Here is a 19,246-nt window from a genome sequence, read left to right as displayed (position 1 = left end):
GCTGCATCTGTTGCCAACTCTTTCTGAGGTCCCGGCCCCTTTGAAATTTTCAACATTCACTTAGCAAACCTTAACCTTTGGAAAAATTCACCCCTGTCTGCTTGGACTTCTCACCGTTAGTATCTTGAAAGGCTGGGCTGAGAGAATATGTGTCTCCTGGCAGTTTGCTTGCTTTCCAAAGTGGCTCTGGTGATTCTAATTGGAATTGAGGGGAATATCATGTCATGTAATTCCTTCCATGTACGGTTTATGCCCAGAATGCTTCCCCGTGCTCCTCCTCTTTTCCCACCACTGTTCCTTAGGGTAGAATCCCATTTTCTACAGCACACCTGGGTATTGTTTTTTTTTTTAAATTAACCTCTCCCCTTTCTTTTTTCTTTTTACATATTTGTTGATTTATTTTGGCTGCACCAGGTCTTAGTTGCAGCACATGTAGGATCTTCGTTGTGGTGTGCAGGATTTTTAGTTGCAGCATGCGAACTCTTAGTTGCGGCATGTAAACTCTTTAGTTGTGGCATGCATGCGGGATCTAGTTCCCCGACCAGGGATGGAACCCGGACCCCCTGCATTGGGAGCACAGAGTCTTACCCACTGGACCACCAGGGAAGTCCCCTCACCTGGGTATTGAGCGTTAATGTGACAGGTACTTCACGAATAATTTAAGCCTCCAATCTCTGGTTTCCAATCTGGCTATACGTGCGAATCACTTGGGGCTTTTGAAAAATGCAGATTTCTTGTTTCGTTTTCATTCTGCATCTTTTTCAAGTTCCCAGTGATTCTGATATTCAGCTGGGTTTGGGAGTCAATGTTTAAACCCGCTTGTGAAGTAAGTAGTATCATCCCCATTTCCCAAATGAGGAAACTTGAGAGATTAAGTCATTTAAGAGCAAGCAGCTAGAAGTTACCAAAGATAAGATATGAACTCAACCCTAAGTTGAGACCTCTGCTGCTGTAGTTGAGGAAGCCAACGTCGAGAAGCTGGCATTAAGTGACGAAAAAGATTCTGTTCTTGCCAGGCTGAAGGCAGGCCAACATGTCGGGAAACATTAGTTGAAGGTATAAATTGCTATCATCCCTGGGGGGGAATTGCCTTGTAGCCTGGGAAGAAAAGAACATATATTAATATGATATTAATAAATAATATAATATAGTGTAATATAGTGTCTGCTGAGTGGTGCCTGGGCAGATGCAAATAGAACCTAATCTCTGTCTTCACAGCGTGTTCTCTCCACGAAGGCACACAGCTTGGCCGGTAGTAGGTACTCATGTATTTGTTGAATAGGTGAGCACAAATTATAATACAACTTGATAAGCTGCTAGAGTAGAAATAAGTAAAAAGTTGTATTGGATATAGAGGGGTTAGGTCTTGAAAAATCGATGGGAAATTCCAGGCTGAGAAGGAGAACGAATGAGCAGTGGGAACCATTGAAAGATTTTCACATTTGTTCCTTAAAAAGTGACTGGCTGAAGCATCGGGAGGTGGGGAGAGGGCTGAGAGGGGCAGCTGAAGATCAGGTGACTGAGCTTTGAGTTTGTTGCTGTGGCGCAGACGCAAGGCCGTGGGTCGCTATGAGGTTGGCCTGAACCAAGGCCGTGGGATTGGGGGCTGGGGGCTGGATTGGAGAGACCTCTGTGAGGGAACTGCTGGGAGTTAGTGAGGAAAAGGGGGGCTTGGGAGCCCAGGACGTCAGGACTCAGCATAAGTTTCCCATAGAAACGAGTTTGGTTAAAAAATGCTATACATGGTGCAGCACACGATAGGTAATTGGGTGCCAGTGGACCAGCCTGGAAACCTAGCCACTATTTCTAAGTGTATTTCTGTGGAAAAATAAATTTTTATTATTATGAGCTCTAAATCCATGAATGGGAAAATAAACTTTTCGAACATAACCTCTTCCTGAGTTGGGGACAGCTTTCCAGAAGGCCCCAAGTGAAAGAGAAACAATTCTCTTGACTCCTGTTGTCCACCCTGTCCCCCTCCTTCAGGTCTCCCCGTCTTTTACATCATTTCATCAAGGAGAGGCCTATCTAGGGTTGTAGGCGAGGTAGAATGTCTCCCCATAGGGTCCACTGGCACCCTGCTCTCTGCTGAGACTCATCCGTCTATAATCATTTGCTTAATGTCTCTCTCCTGTGGTCTGTTAGCATCTTGGGGGCAGTGACTGCACCTGATTCAAGGCTGTGTTCCCAGTCCATAGCACGGTGCCTGCCACAGACAGGTGCTTCTCTGTTCGAGGCACTGAACTAAAATTTGGACCGGGTAAGAGGTTGGGTAGGAATTTGGCCTATTTAGGGAGAGAGCGAATGGCCTGGCCTCCTAGGAGCCTTAATGGGTTGGGGGGTGTGGGGAGGTTGTCGTACAGGGGAATCAAGCCTCCTGAAAGAGGATGTTGGAAGAGGTTGGAGATACTGGGAAGAATGGATTCAAAGTTGAGAAACTTTTTAAAACGGCAGTTAATAGCTTTTGTTTGCAGTTGTGTAATTGCCTGCTAATGGGTGTGGATACTTGGGGTGATTTGGGCAAAAGGAGACTCAGTATAGACCGAAGGCAGGCAGAAACATTTGGGAAGATTAATCGAAGGTATAAATTTAGCTTTCTCTCCCTTGAGGACTTCTGTGGCCTGTACAAATGCGTATGCATTTAGCGAGAAGGAGAAACCCCTGCCATGGCGTCTGGGCCAGAGAGACCCCCAGGGAGTGCGGAATTGAATTCAGGTGCAAGGCTGCAGGATCACTTAGGAAGTGTTTACTAAGCGCCATGTGTCATTTGAAGCCTCAACCTGACCCAGATGAACTTGATCCCTCTCTCTCCTCAGTCAGTGTGTTGGCCTTTTCCTGAGGGCTGGCACTGATAGAGTGAGTATCCTTGTTAACGATGGGTAATCACTGTTAGCTTAAGGGAGACTTTTGGTTTTGATGGAAACTGTCCTGATACAGAAGTTGTAAACTTGGGGCTTAGCATATAAGATGCATCTGTCCCCATAACCAGGCCCTTGTCCCCTGGAGGTTGCCCCCTTGCGGGGGGAGGAGGGACTGGGACTTTTCATGATCCTTTCCATCAGTTAGGGTTCTTTGATTTCAGGTACCCAAAAAGGACTCTGGTTAACTTAAGCAAAAGGGAGTTTATCGGAAGGGTATAGACTTATCTCAGAGATTCCAAGGATCTGCTGAGAAGCCTGACACGGAGAGTGTATCAGGGATCCAGGGACCAGGAACTGATCTTACCTAAATCAGCTCCACCCTTTATTCTGTGCTTGCGTCTCTCCCTTTACGATTGAACTCCTGGGTCTTAGTGACCTCACTTTGGCCTTAAGTCTCCCTGTTAAGAGGGGAGAGGTAATTTTCCAAAAGCAAAGCAAAGCGCTGTTGCATCATAAGGGGGAAGAGGGTGCCGGATGCCTGAAAAGCCCTGGCTGGCCCACTGGTGCATGTAAACCACACGTGTGACCTCCTGGAGGAGCGTCTGGCTTTCCCTCAGGAAGAAGGCGGGTGCCCTGGATGAGAACAGTATTAAAAATGCTTTCTATTCACTAGATCATTTAAACCTTACAATTACTCATTTTGAAAGTTATTATTTAAACCATTGCACAGATGAAGAAATGGGGTCCTAAGAAGTTAAATTATCTGTCCAGGGTATGATGGAGCCAGGATTCAGATCCACCCAATTCTGCTTGAATGTAAGTTCTTGCTTGTTTGTTGATATCATACTGAACTAACAAAGGTAAATATAAAATTCATAAAATTTAAATGGAAAAGAGTTTGTGTTTTTTCACACTAAATGCAATATGAAGCCATTAAAGGACTTCAAATCAAAAAGTAAATTACATAAATTACTAATATCAGTCAAAATGGAACCTAGGATGAATTAGGTATTCTATTTTATAGAAAATAATGTTATTTTATTAATATGTGTAATGTAGCTAAATGACCGGAAAGGAATAGGTAAGAGGCATGATGAAAACAAATAGACATTTCTAAATTAACTACCCCCCAAAATTCCCTAATCAGTCTCTAGATAAAGTATCTTTTCCCGGCTTCTTCCTGTCCAATCTTGTGATTCTGTAATATCTCCTGTAAATTATTGTTCTTAACAATGATCACCCAATTCTATATAAAGAGGAAAACACTTGCCGTTCATATTATTCATATTATTGCTTCAGTATCTCCTCCCATCTCCTGTCTCCTGTCTCCAGAGCATAAGCAGTGTAGATTTTGCTGAAGATTTTTTGGGGGATAGGCATGGAACATCTAGGGAAAGTGACTCCCCACATTCTTGAGAGCAGGGACTGTGTCGGTCTGTTCACCACCACATCCCCAGTACCTAGCGCAAAGATTGGCATGCATAGCTTCTTTTCTTTTTTTAAAATTTATTTATTTACTTATTTATTTTTGGCTGCATTGGGTCTTCGTTGCTGCATGCGGGTTTTCTCTACTTGCGGCGAGCGGGGGCTACCCTTCGTTGTGGTGTGCAGGCTTCTCATTGCGGTGGCTTCTCTTGTTGTGGAGCACGGGCTCTAGGCACTCGGGCTCAGTAGTTGTGGCTTGGGGGCTCTAGAGCACAGGCTCAGTAGTTGTGGCGCATGGGCTTAGTTGCTCCGCGGCATGTGGGATCTTCCCGGACCAGGGCTCGAACCCGTGTCCCCTGCACTGGCAGGCGGATTCTTAACCACTGCGCCACCAGGGAAGCCCCAGGCTTCTTGACATAAATATTCGTTGAAGGAGTGAATCCATTTCATAACCTAAATTCCCTTCAGCTATCAACTGGCTCCCTGCCTTTCTCTTCATCCTCTCCTCATGTGGCTTTTCCAGTCCCCTCTAATTCCTTGGTCAGTTTAGCTCTGCCTCCAAAACGCTTTACTCAGCAAAATAAAAGCATTGCAGTTAATCAGACCTACTCACCTCAGAAAGGCTTATCAAAGTTATTCAATAGATAAAAAGTAAGACTCTTGGTCAGTGAAGCAGGGGAATTCTGCTGCTAAAAATTTAAGATCATTTCATTACGTACAAACTCCCCAAGTTCTGATACGCACCCTGTAGTGCATTGAATGGTGGCCCCCAAAAGATATGTCCATAGACTAATTTCCAGACCCTGTGAATGTGACCTTATTTGGAAAAAGGATCTTTGCAGATGTAATTAAGGGTCTTGATGAGGCAATCATCCTGGATTATCTGGATGAACCCTGAATCCCATGACAAGTGTCCAATAAGAGACACACAGGGGATATTTAACAGACAAAGAAGAGAAGACACAGACACACAGAGGAGAAGGTGATGTGAAGACAGGCAGAGATGGGCGTGATGTGGCCAAAAGCCAAGGAATGCCTGAAGCTCCCAGAAGCTGGAAGAGGCAAGGCACAGAATCCTTACAGATTTTGGAGTGAGTGTGGTCCCGCTGACACCTTGATTCTGGATTTCTGGCCTCCTGAACTGTGAGAAAATAAAGTTCTGTTGTTTTACACTATCAAGTTTGTGGTGATTCGTTACAGCAGCCCTCGGAAATGAATACACTTCCTATAAAGTGCTGTAGTAAACTGCCAACTATCTTCTCTGAATTTCTTAAATGCAGTGTGCCTCTTTCTGCCTTTCACACCTGGAACACTCTCAGAATCTCTGACCTAGCAAGGTGTATTGGAAATCATATTTCAACCCTTCAGGTGAACCAGTCAAGCACTGTCCAAGACAGAAAGTTTGACCACCTTGTCTCACCAGCTAAGGTCCCCTGAATGCATCTCTTTGCTTCCTGAGAAAGCTTTAACTAATTTAGAAGCTGACCACGAGGCTTCTCTCGGCATCCCAGTGTCTGTCTACTTTTGTCGTAGGCAAAAATCATTGGCAAAACATTGCAAAAATGCAATTTTGGATTTCTTATATAAGCTCAAAGATCCGTTAGGCTAGGGGTTCCTGAAAAGATTATCTAAATCACAGATTTTTCCAGTGATTTTTAAGCATGGAACTCTGCCTTAATGAAATCCAAATCTTATATGTAAAAGAAAAAGGTGAAGCTGATCTAAATTGGGAAGGAAGAGAAGGGTCACAGCTAGTGCTGGCTCAAACCCACCCCCTATCTCAGTCCCTTTTCGCTCCTGCTTAAAAAAAAAAAAATCCCTTGAAATATCCCTGACTTCTGTTGTTAAAAATGATTTGTCTAAATTGGTCTCATTTGTGGACCATGGCTACAGAGAACAGGTCCTTTCCTAGTCTTTGTTGGTTTTTTAGGGACCAGTAAATCTCTCTCCCCTTTTCCTTCTCAGTTTGGAATGACCAAGAGGTAATTACAGTTATTAGATAGAGATAAAAATGTTAGCTTCATTATTGAGAAAAGCTAGGTTGGAAGACATGGTAAGGGGGTGTAGTCATGTGGACATCCTAAAACAGAACCTCAGAATTTGAGAGTCCCTGGTCCCTGGCACAGCATGGCAGGGACAGGACAGCCTACTGCTGACCACAGGGAAGAACAGAGAAGGTGGCCTCCCGAGGCCTGATTGGCTTCACACAGGCTGAGGTCAGTGCCTACATCTGCTCACCAATCACATAATTCTTTCCCTTGGGAGAAAAATTAAAGAGTTTCTTGTTTACTTTTCCTTCCTGGGAAATTCCCTCTCCTCTAGGGAAGTGCCAGGAGGGAGGAATAAGTATTTCTTCTTGAGCATGTTCACTTGCATTCCCATTGACAAGACAAGAGAAGTTTCCACTTGGAAACCCAGGACCCAAATGGCATCTTTTAGGAAGACGAATTGTGTATTAGAGTCAGGCTAACAGCTGTTAACAAACAATCCCCAAGTCTCCATCGCGTATCACGACAGAGGCATATTTCTCGTTCACATCACAGCCCACTGTGGGTAGGCAGGTGCGACGGCAGGAATGAGGAGGGGTGTCTGCTCCATGCGCTTATTCAGGGACTCAGTCTCCTTTTGTTTAGTGCCATGACTATCAGTACCCCCGTGCCCTCCTGGGACCTCAGAGCCCTCCACTGAATTCTTTGCAGTGGTGAACAGATTGAGAAACAGAACAAGTGGAGGATCGTGTAGGAGATTTAGGGGCCAGGCTGGAAGTAGGAGTCTTCATTGCTGCCCACATTCCATTGGTCAGCACTCAGTCACGTGGTCCCAACTAACCCCAAGGGAAGCTCAGAAACATCAATCTTCCTGGTGGCATAGAAGGTACATCAAAGAGGTTGAGAGAACACAAAGCATTGCCTCAGCACAGTGTCACATTCACATAAACACAACCCAACCACCAAAGCAATTTCACAGTGATTCCAATCTTTGAGAAGTCCAAAGAACAGATGCGCTACAATGCTACTGCTTCTCAAAACTATTTTATTGTATTTGGTACATTTAGAAAATCGCACACAGCCTAAGCATAGGGCTTGATGAGTTTTTACAAACTGAGCATACCTGTATAACCACCACCTGGATGAGAATGACACCACCAGCCCCCAAGAAGCCGCCTAGAGTTCCCTGTCAGTCAACAAGACCTCCAGGTGAGCCACTGTCCTGACTTGTAACCACGAAGATTACTTTTTGCCTGGTTCCGAATATTCTATAAATGGAATCATGAATTCTTTTGTGTCTGGCCTCTTTTATTTACCGTTACACTTGCGGGAGCCATTCACATTGTTGTGTCTAATTGTCCCACTTTCCTTCTTGTTGCTGTAGAGTATTCTGTATAAACACGCCATGATTGATTTATTCATGCTACTCTTGATGGGCATTTGGGTAATTTTAGGATAAAGCGAGCTGTGCAGCTGTGAACATTCTAGCGCACATCTTTTGGTGAACGCGGGGACACGTTATCTGCTGCGTAGGCACCTCCTATACCTCGTTCCTAGAAGTGAGAATCCTTGGATCACAGAGTACGTGCAAGTTCAGCTCTGGTAGAAACGACCAGTTTCGCAAAGCGATTGTACCCCCTCTCTACCGTGGTGTGAGGTACGAGGGTGCCAATGTCTTTCTTTCCCCAGAGTTTCTTAAAATCCTCACTCTGCTTTGTTTCATTTTGACCCCTACACCTGTAGTAGAACCCCTGACTCCCCACCTCCAAGAAAACTGCTTCCCAAACCGGAATCTTTGAATCTCAACTTTTCTCCACCCACCCCGCTTTCACTTTCTTGTTTCTAGTTTGGTGCCTCTCGGCCATCATTCTCCGATTCTCTACCCCCCAGACGTGGGAATAGGCCTGGCTCAAAGGAAGCAAAGCGGTGGTGGGACGGGGCTGGGGGAGGAACTGAAAATCTAAAGATAAAATTTCCTTTAGAGATGGAGGGGGTGTGTGTGTGGGGGAGCTGGCAACACTCACACATTAATAATTTTTGTATCTGTCACACAGAGAAAGAGAATTAAAGAAAACGCTTCGAAATCATTGAGATGAACAGTCTGCAGGAGTGTGGGCTCTTATTAACATTCACATCCACATGGTGTGTGATGGGCGGGGAGAGTCGGGTGCTAAAGTGAGGAAGTGAACTCCCCTAGATCCCCCCCCCAGCCCAGCCCCTTAGGGTAGAGCCGTGGCAGGGTGAGGCAGGGGGCTGGGGGGAGTAGGGCCTGCTGCAGAGGGTGTTGAGCAAAGGCCACTGGAACCTAAGAGCAGCCCTGTGCTGGGAAAGGTCACCGTTGCGGCTCGAGCTTCTCGGTGGCCTTGATTCATGTCCAAGTCGGGCGGGTGGGCATCGAGGCAGCTGAGCATCCCCTGCTCTCTGGAGAAATGCGTAATCATTCATCAGCATCACCGGGCTCCACTCAGACTAAGTGGCCTCTTGTGATTAGGAATGGGCCCTTGAAAAAGAAAAACGCAGCCTTTTAGCATGTTAAGTGTGTGCATTTGACAATGGCTTTCTTGATAGCGGTGGGGGGTTTGGAGGGGAGTCCAAATGCAGGGCCCTGAGTGTCTGTGTGTGTGTGTGTGTGTGTGTGTGTGTGTGTGTGTGTGTGTGTGTGTATGTACCGGGAGTGCAGGCCTGGCTTCGGGGCCTGAGGAACAAAGCCCATTGGAGGAGTTGTGGGCCTGGCCTTCGTGGTAGGAGATGAGACGGTCCACCCGGCAGGTTGAATTCTGATGGGGCGCCTTTCTCTGGGTAAGAGCTGGAACTTCCAGGAATGGTGAGGGCAGCTGGGGACTGGCTTCTCTCTCTGACTTCTGAGTCACGTGGTCGGTCCTGACACCTGGAAGGCCCGAGTTAGAAGGAAATAATCCAACTCCCACCTTGGAAGGCTGTTAAATCAGGTAGGACGTGTAATCATTTAACTCTGCTCAGAAATGTTCATTTAGCTCTGCTCAGAAATGTTAGTTCTCCGTCGCTTCCCAGCCATGAACTCATGTAATCCTCATGGTTACCCTCTGAGGGTAGTACTGTCCTCGTGCTGCAAATGAAGACGCTGGGGCTCAGAGGAAGCCAGAGACCACCGCCCCTTCCCAGTTAGAGGCAGGATCCAACCCCCACCTTCTGTGTATTCAGTGTAGACTGGGGAGTCCAGCCGACCTGGGTACCACTGACACTGCCCTTTACCAGCCCTAGAACCTCGAGCCAGTTATTAAACCTCCTTGAACCTCAGTTTCCTCAGCTTTCTGAAGGATGAGAATCAGGTTCGTGTGAGAATTCAGTGAGCGAATGTTCGGGGAGCATTTGGTGTGGAGACTGTCCACAGCAAACATTAGTTTCCCTGCCTTCAGATCAATCATCAATTTGACCCTCACAACAGCCCGATGAGGTTGATGCTGTTATAGATGTGGAAACTGAGGCTCAGAGAGGTGCTGACCATCACTCTGCCATGTCCTGCAGTGATGCAGCAGCTGTGGCACTTAGGACCGGCCTGCCACCAAGGGGGTGTTAATTACAGGGGAGACTGTGGGCCCAGGCAGTCACCTTAAATTCCACCTTTGGAAATGATTCTACTTGCTTTAAAGCCAGTTTGGGGAAACGTTTTTTCCAAAAAAAATTACCCTTTATTTTTCCTATAAAAATCTGAGTCGGCCCCAGTTCTGCCTTCCCTCGTATGACTGTCTACACTGCAATGAAGGTCAGGTGTGAAGAACGCTGAGCACAGCATTATTTATAATAAGCCTCGACTAGAAACCACCCAGTGTCCTCTGGCAATAGAATGGGTCAATTGTGCTCTACGCCTACAATGGAATACTCCACAGCTGGGAACACGAACAAAGCACTGCCGTAGGTAGCAACGTGGGCCAATCTCAGAAACATAATATGGAGTGAAAGAAGGCAGGTGCAAAAGGATATACAAAATGATTCCACTCATATAAGACTCAAGAATATGCAAAACGAATCCATGGTCTTAGAAATCGGTACATTAGAGAGGAGGCAAGTTATTGGGAGGGGCCCTTGCGGGTGCACCTGGGAGTACTGGTAATATACTTATTGATACGGGTGATGGTTCACTTTATAAAAATGTATTGAGCTGTACACTCACGATTGATATACTTTTTGTCAGGACATTATACCTTAGCTTTCATGCTTGTTTAAAAAGATTATCGGGTAACCGGAAGAACCACTGGGAAGGCTGGAGAAACAGGCTTGAGGCTGAGCTCCTGGCAATGACATTCATAACTCTGCTGCAGAATTGATGTGATAAGGAAACTGTCCCCGCTGGGCACCTGCTGTAGCAGTTGCACCACCCCAGCCCCTTCCACACTAGGAACTCGGTCTGACTGTAGTGGGAACGCTGCCCCACTGCCAACGCCCCTCGTCCAGAGCATGGGCGCTGCGTCTCCCTCACTTCCCCCTTGCTTCTGTCCTGTTCGCTCCCGCTGGCTGTACTTGATTTCTGGAGGGGATGCTTGCTTCCAGCTGCAGGGGAGGCTGGCAAAGTGAGATCGTAACTTCCATGTTGAGGTAGAAGCGAGGAACGCTGCAGAGGTATGGAGACCGCCGAGAGGCGTGGGACGGCCACAAAGCAAGCCAGTGTCCACTGTGCTCAAGGCCGGAGCCAGGGCCTTTTGGGAACAGCACCTTAGTCTTGGATGACCCTAGTGATGTACAGGTTTTGTCTGTTGGTGTTCAGCTTGATACCTGCCCTTTGATACTTTTTCCTGTACTACTATGTCTGAGGGACTGTATTTTCCAGACTCCCTTGCTAGCTGGGTTTCAGTTAATTATTGCAATGAAAGGCACCTGTGTGAGATCAGAAGTTAGACGTTTGTTTTTCCTCTGGCAGCAGCTTTGCAGTGCCTGGGCTCCTGGGCTCTGGGTAACACCACTTTCCTCCATGTGTGTCTTCAGCCCTCCCACACTTGTTATGAATTCTCTTAGTCACTCCAGCCCTGTGTTCCCGATGGACATGGACCTGTACCCACAGACACCTGAAGAACCGTGAGGCTGGGGGAGAATCAAGCCTTTCCCACCACCCCAAGGGCCCCCCCGTGGAGTCGTGGAGCGGTTAACGTGCCACTGGAGGGGCCTGAGCAGTGTCTGCTCGTCTGGGTCTTAGGCTGGTGGGCTCCGCCCGGGGATGCCAGAGCCCAGGACGTGTGACGGGAGAACAAAGGTGCCGGGGACCAGTGCTGACCCGGAGTCAGGTGGACCCGGGGGCCGGTCCTCTCGTCGCCACCTCCCAGTGTCCCTCTCAGGCAGCTCCTGTAGCTGCTCTGGGCCTCAGGTTCCCCATCTATAAAGTGGGTAGACTAATACCTACCCCGAGGGTGGTGGGGAAGCCATGTAGAAAAGTGCACGTGAAAGCCCTTTGCAAGCTGAAAGAAGGGAGTGGCTTTTCATGCGGAGGGAGTGCCCTTAGGCCTCAGAGAAGGACACTTCAGCTGAGGAGCGACCGGGACCTTCTCGTCCTCCTGATGGGAGTCAGTGGCTCCCGTGAGAGGGTGAACGTGCACATGTCTGTTTGATCCGGCACGTGCATAGGCCTGGCGCTGTGCTGGACTGGGGTCACTAAGGTGGAAGAGACTTGTCTCCACCCTGAAGGAGCCCTACTGGGAGACACACGCAACCCGGCGGATCACAAGCCAGCGTGAGAGATGCATTGAAGGGGTGAGTAGACGATAAAATGGGAGCTCGAAGCAGAGGTAGCTCCCCTGGACCTGGGGGTGGAATCACAGGAATATTCTAGAGGGAGGACTTGCTGAGCTGAGACCTGAAGGAGGAGGGGTTAACCAGCTACAGGAGCAGGGCTGGTTGGAGCGGGGAGTCTCAGGTAGAGGGGCAGCGTGTGCAAAGTTCTGAAGGCAAGAAAAGTGGAGGGTTGGGGAGCTGGAGGCCAGTGGAGGCAGAGGTTGAGAACTGGGGGATGATGGGGCTGGAGGGTGAGGCCTATCACATCCTGCTAAGTAAGGGGTTTGGATTTACTGGGCACATTCTCTGCCCCAGGAGAGACCCAGCTAGCCGTGGGCCCAGCTCCAGACTGATTTGTCAGCTCCAAGTGCCAAGAGTGGGCACGTCACCTGTTCTGAAATCTTAGGCACGTAAGGCGCCGGGGCAAATGCTCTCTCTACTTTGTCCGGTGTTACCCTGAGCCGCCTCCGGGCCCCGTGGACTCTGGCTGCGGGTCTACGCAGGAGGAAAGCTGCAGGAGTGGAAGCAATCCCTCCCAGGACCCGCTCCACCCTCTGTTCACCTCTTGTCCCTGATCTTGATAAAATCTGAGGTCCTCTGTCTTCTCGGTTCGTCAAGCCAGGCAGGAAGGAGCATTGTGATTTCCCACCGGCCCTCCAGACAGGTGATCCTCATGTAGAGGAGACCAGATGGGCTCACACTGGTGTTTTCTAGGTTGTCTTCCCATCGGAGAGTTAAAAACCCCATCAGCTCTGCGAAGGGGAGGCAGATGGAAGCTAAGTAGGAGAGAAAGCGAGAAGCGGGAAAAAGCTTGTTATCAGCGTGTTTCTGCCTAACCTTGTCTCCTCCCACCTACGTCTTCCTGTGCCTTATTCTTCTTTGTCTCCAAACTCAGCGTAGGTGGCACCTCTTCCAGGAAGCCCACCATGCCTCTGTTTGAGTTGATGCCCCTCCTCTGTTTTTCCAGCTGTCTCTGGAGGTGTCCAGCTGTGGTTGCTGTTGACTGGTCTGCCTCAGCCATTAGACTGAGCTCCCTCAGTGCAACAGAAGTGAAATGAACACCTCCTTTGTGCTGGGCTCTGCCAGGTCCTGGGTGGTCAGGGATGAACTCAGACTCCAGGACTGGACAAGGTCCTGCAGTGGCCTGTGATCTAGTGGCACAGACTAGTGGGCTTCATTTAGGGCAGGGGCCAGCATTTATTCAGCTTTGTTTCCCCAGCAAGTGCAGTGCTTGACACACAGTAAGCACGCAATAAGTGAATATTGAATGAATGGTTTTGGTATTGTGGAGGTATTTATGAAAGTTCTAAGAAAAGAAATTACAAGAGCACTCTGGAAAGGAACTCATCAGTGAAGCCTTCGCCTAGAGCACTTCTCCTAGCTGCCCTTCCCCAGCCATCTCCCTGCGTTCTTTCCTAACAGCGGGCTCAGGTCCTTGGGCATTTGCTTGCCTATTGCCCGTAGGCACAGGTGCTGTGGGATGTGGCGTGGAACTGCAGCTGGCTAGGAGGAAAATGAGCAGGTGGCTGGACCATCACTAGTCTAGGGGACCGGGAAGGCTGAGACCAGAGAGTTGGGGTCCAGGACTGCAAAGCTTAATGGAAGAAATGTTATATTCCCACCAATGGACAATGGCCAGATGACAGCTACTTATATTATCTGTCATCATAACCAGCATCGCTGGCTGTGACAAAGCACTATCATTTATATCAGTACAGTATAATCTCGTATAATAACCACTAGATTTGTATGGTGGGTATCACCGTCACTTTAGACTGAACAGAAGGTGGCCCAGAGAAGTTAGGGATTTGTTTAAGTCAATACAGCTTCTAAGTGGCAAAACTGGGAGTAGAACCCGGGCCTGTTGACCCCAAGTTTTTTTCCTACTACACTATGCAACTATTATTATAACCTCTCTGTTAGTATGGCATTATTTTAGGAGATTATCAGGGTAGGTATTATTATTTTTAAAAAGTTATTTATTTGGTTGCACCACGTCGCAGTTGCAGCAGGCGGGCTCCATAGTTGTGGCATGTGAACTCTTAGTTGCGGCATGCGTGCAGGATCTAGTTCCTTGACCAGGGATCGAACCCTGGCCTCCTGCTTTGGGAGCACAGAGTCCCATCCACTGTGCCACCAGGGAAATCCCCAGGATAGGTATTGTTTTCCTAAAGCCACAAGGAATATAAATATCTTTTAAATTATTTATCCACCCATTCATCCACCAGCTACTCATCCATCTACCCAGCCACCCAACCATCATCACCTACCCATCCATTTATCTATTCATCCATCTCTCCACCCAACATCCAACCATCCATCCGCCCAAACATCTATCTGTCTATCTACTCATCTGCCTACCCATACACTCACTCACCTATAAGTTCATATATTCATAATTCATCCATTCATCAATTTATCCATTTACCATTCCATTAATCAATAAATATGTATTAAGCACATACTAGGTGTTAGGCACTAGAGTACTGAGCTGCAAAGATGCCTGGGTTTTGACTGTTGTCCTTGAGGGACTCTGATGGTGGAGACAGGGTGATACATGCTATAACAGAGGTATATATAAAGGGCCATGGGAAATCAGAGGAAGAGTCATGTCCCTTCCATGGCAGGACAAAGAAACACAGGCTTATGTCTGCAGGTGACAACTCTAAAAATACTTGGTGTGATGTAAACTCATGCCAGTGATCATGTTCTGGGACTGACGAATGCTTTTGTCATCAATATCAACAACAGAAAGATGTAAAAGTGTGTGTTGTGTGTGTGTGTGTGTGTGTGTACATGTGTTGGGAGCGGGAGAATAAAGAAATAGGCAGATAACTGCTTTAAGGACAAGAATATTGTCTAATGTATTTTGGTATCCCCAGCATATAGTATGGTGCTGAGTATATAGTAGGTGCTCATTAAATATTGAGAAACCTTGCTAGAATCTGCAGTGTGGGAATGAAATGAATGGATCGGTAATGAATCAACAACCAATCACTACCACCTCAGCTTCATTTCTTACCAAGCTTCGGTTTGAATTTGGACTGTTTTGAATTTGAATTTGGAGGAAGATTCGGCCTTCATTATCCTTGAGAACTGAAGAATGTTTGTACTTCTTACTTTCTTGAGCCTATAAAAGAGGAGGTTACTCTGATTTCTCATAGTTTACAGCGGACAATGGACCTTTTACGGCTCAGAGGCTTTAGGAATAAGTGCATTGATGGCTCTACCAAAGACAACTTTGGTGCATGGCTGTAATAATAATGCTTATAATAAAGGACAGAAAAAGCTGGTTCTGGAGTATAATATTTTGGTTCTGGTCCTGGATGTGTAGCTAATTAGAAGATGACCTTAGGCAGATGACTTATGTTGGACTGCTCTCTCCGCATCTCTGAAACAAGGAGGCCTGGGCTAGATGAACTCCACCACCTTGCATCTTGGTGTCTCTGAATCGATGGCTTGTTTACCTGGATTCCTGGCCAGAATCCACTTGAGTCCATTTGAGCGTTCGCCTTTCTCAGTCTGGACCACCTCTGGGTCTGCATCACCCAGAGTCCCTTGTCACTGGCTTCTGGTTGGGCTTGACCCTGGTAAGCAGTGGCAGGAGATTGGAGGGCTCGGGGGAGAGAGGGAACCTGGCATTCCTTCTTCATTTTTCTTTTCCTCTCTCTTTGGTGTTGTGTCACCAGCAGTAGCTGCAACTAGGACTCCAGCTAGTGTCCCCTTCTCCACGGCACTAACAATCACTGGCTTCTGGTAACACTCTTCTTCCGAGGTTTTTTCAGCCCTGCAGGTGGTAATGGCTTCCCACTGTGGCTAGATTCTGGGTGCCTTGCTTGTTCCCTTAGGCCTGCCCACACCCGTCTAAACAGTCCCTGCCATGCAATCTCTTCGGTTGAACCGCCTGTGGTGGGTAATGTTTCCTCTTGGGCTTTTGACCATCCAGCACTGCACCAGTGTTTCACGTTTGTTATCTAATCAGTCCTCACAAACCTCCACGATGCAGCCATTATCTTCCCATTTTACACCCAAGAAAACCAAGGCTCAGAGAAATTCAGTGACTTGCCCCAAAAGACAGGATTTGGAAGGCCCGGCTTCCAGGTCTGTGTTCCCCCTCCCGTCTGTACTCATCCTCATCTCCTCCCCTGTTTCCAGGCAGAGTGGCTTCTCAACCTTTCCCTTCTTCATATTTTTCCATTCTGGCATCTTGGGACAGGATATTAGTCTATCTAGGCTCTAACTTTTGTGTCTAAAAAATGTCAGTGTGGGGCTTCCCTGGTGGCGCAGTCGTTGAGAGTCCGTCTGCCGATGCAGGGGACACGGGTTCGTGTCCCGGTCCGGGAAGATCCCACGTGCCGCGGAGCGGCTGGGCCCGTGAGCCATGGCCGCTGAGCCTGCGCGTCTGGAGCCTGTGCTCTGCAACGGGAGAGGCCGCAGCAGTGAGAGGCCCGCGTACCGCAAAAAACAAACAAAAAACAACAAAAAAAGTCAGTGTGCCCACCTGGAGTCTTAACTCATATGTGTTGGCAATAATTGGTGAGAGCTGTTAGTGGAAGCCCCGTTTTCATGCTCGGTCCAGAGTCAGCTCAGGCAGGCAAGAGAGGCAGCTTCCTAGGGAGGGGCGTTCTGCTGTGGGGATGACGCATGGATGAAAGAAAACAACGGGCAATCTAGCACCGCTCTTTCCAGCTCCGGCCTTGAACCCTTCAGGTCTGGCTTTGGTCTTGGAAGCCAAAAGCCTCTCCCCCATCTATCCTAAGGAAACAATCAGACACAGGAGAAGAAGGATGAACAAAGACTGCAGTAGCAAAAAAGTTGGAAACGGCCTGCCTGCCCATCAGCAGGGCGTTGGGTTAAATAAATCATGGTCTGACACTGGAAATGACTCATTTCAAAATCCACTGCAACTGATCTGCATGTGTTGACATGGAAACAATGTCCAGAGCAAGTTGTGAAAGGAAAGGAGTTGGGTTACAAAAGAGTGCACATGGTGGAATGCCATTTTTATAAAAAATCATCTTGACCTGTTTTGCTCTATCTCCATATCCAACCAGGCAATCCTACAACCTCCAAACTTTAGGCCCATTGACTCCTCAGTGATTCCAAACACACCTGTAAGGCTCATTTCTCCATTTCTACTGGAGAACTATTCTTCCTTCACGATGGTTCCAGTGTATCTCCCCATTCCTTCCTCCCGTGCTCTTTCCTGGAGCACTTGGCTCACCTCTGTGACAGCGCCCATTGCATTGGGATGAAGTTACTCACCTGGCCTCCTGTCTTCCGCACTAGTGAGGACATGGATTCAGTTTGGGGGCTCAGAGCTCGGCCCCTAGTATGCGCTGTATGCGTTTTTTTAAATTTTAATTTCATATTGGGGTATAGTTTTTTTTTTGCGGTACGCAGGCCTCTCACTGTTATGGCCTCTCCCGTTGCGGAGCACAGGCTCCGGACGCACAGGCCCAGCGGCCATGGCTCACGGGCCCAGCCGCTTCACGGCATGTGGGATCTTCCCGGACCAGGGCACGAACCCGTGTCCCCTGCATCGGCAGGCGGACTCTCAACCACTGCGCCACCAGGGAAGCCCGGTAATGTTTATATTACAAAAAAACACATGATTTTGAGTCCATTCTGATACTAGCAAATAAACAAATGCTAGGGGGAGAAGGGAAAGCTCTTTTTCTCAGTAGAATGCCAACTAACAAACATAGAAGGAATGATAGAGCTACAAAAATCACCATTTTGCAACCATCAAAGTACTCATTGATTCAAGCGAGAATCAACAGTGGATGCCAAAACCATTGGGTGAAACATTGGAGAACAGGGTGTTTACACAGTCTCAAAGTGTCTACCACCGATTACAGACTATTTACAAAGGCAAAAATGGCCCCTTTACAGTGGGGACACCTGGCAGACACCACCTTCACCAAATTATCAACATCTGCGTCGCCAGTGAGAGGACAAACTGACATCTGGTACCTCCCGATGCATGGCACTGAGAAGGCCACACCATCTTATGTAGTATCCCTGCTAGAATCCTGTAGTATTCAAGAATCAAATCATGAGGACACAATCAGACACATGCAGCAACACAGTGAGCTTTACTCTTTAAGGATGTCAGTGCCTTTTTTTTTTTTAAAGAATTCCTTTATTTATTTATTTATGGCTGTGTTGGGTCTTCATTTCTGTGCGAGGGCCTTCTCTAGTTGTGGCAAGCGGGGGCCACTCTTCATCGCGGTGCACGGGCCTCTCACTATAGCGGCCTCTCTTGTTGTGGAGCACGGGCTCCAGATGCGCGGGCTCAGTAGTTGTGGCTCACGGGCCTAGCTGCTCCGCGGCATGTGGGATCTTCCCAGACCAGGGCTCGAACCCGTGTCCCCTGCATCGGCAGGCAGATTCTCAACCACTGTGCCACCAGGGAAGCCCCGATGTCAGTGTCTTTAAATGTAGAAAACAAAGGCTGAGAAATGGTTCCAAATAGAAAGAGAGCAAAGAAGCATGACAAGTAACTGCAAAACGTGATTCAGGATTGGATCCTGGAAACAAAAGTTGGTGTAAAGGGAAGTATTAGGCAATCGGTAAAATTAGAATGTGGATTGTATGTAAGATAGTAGGATTGTAGTAATGATACTTTCCTGAAGTTGGTAATGGCACTGTGGTTATGTTAGAAAACTGCTTTATTGGAATTTTGTGTGATGAAAAATTTTGAATGTACAGAAAACTGGAGAGAATAGTATAATACACATCTGTGTATTCATTATCTTAGAGATGAGTAAGATAAGATCCTTGCCTCAGGGATCTCAGGGCCTAATGAAGGAGGAACAGTCACAGGACTAGATAATTATAAAACAATGTGTGAGCTCTGCCAGAGACAGGCGCTGCGTATTCCACAAGTCTGCAACATTCTGTCAAATAACAGAAGAAGAAAAAAAGAAAAATTGGTTCAAGGAGGCAGTTGGAAAAAACAACTAAAGAAAGTTTTACAGGTCATGACGTGGATGTCAAATTCCCTTAATCTCCTGGTCCTTCATTCTTATGAGTCAACAGGGGTTGATAGTTAAAATCATTTGATACCCCAGTCGTTCAGTCTGTTTTTCTCTTCAAAGCTCCTTCAAAGACAGCACCCAATCCATGCGTCCCGTTCCAGCCAGCCTTCCATGACCACAGACATGAAAGCCAGGCTCCCAGCAAGGAGGATGGTCTGCATCCGTGGCCTGGGATAGGATGGAAGAGTCC

Source organism: Leucopleurus acutus (assembly GCF_964270905.1).
Source record: "Leucopleurus acutus genome assembly, chromosome: 17".
NCBI lineage: Eukaryota > Metazoa > Chordata > Mammalia > Artiodactyla > Delphinidae > Leucopleurus > Leucopleurus acutus.
Note: the sequence above shows the minus strand (reverse complement) of the source record.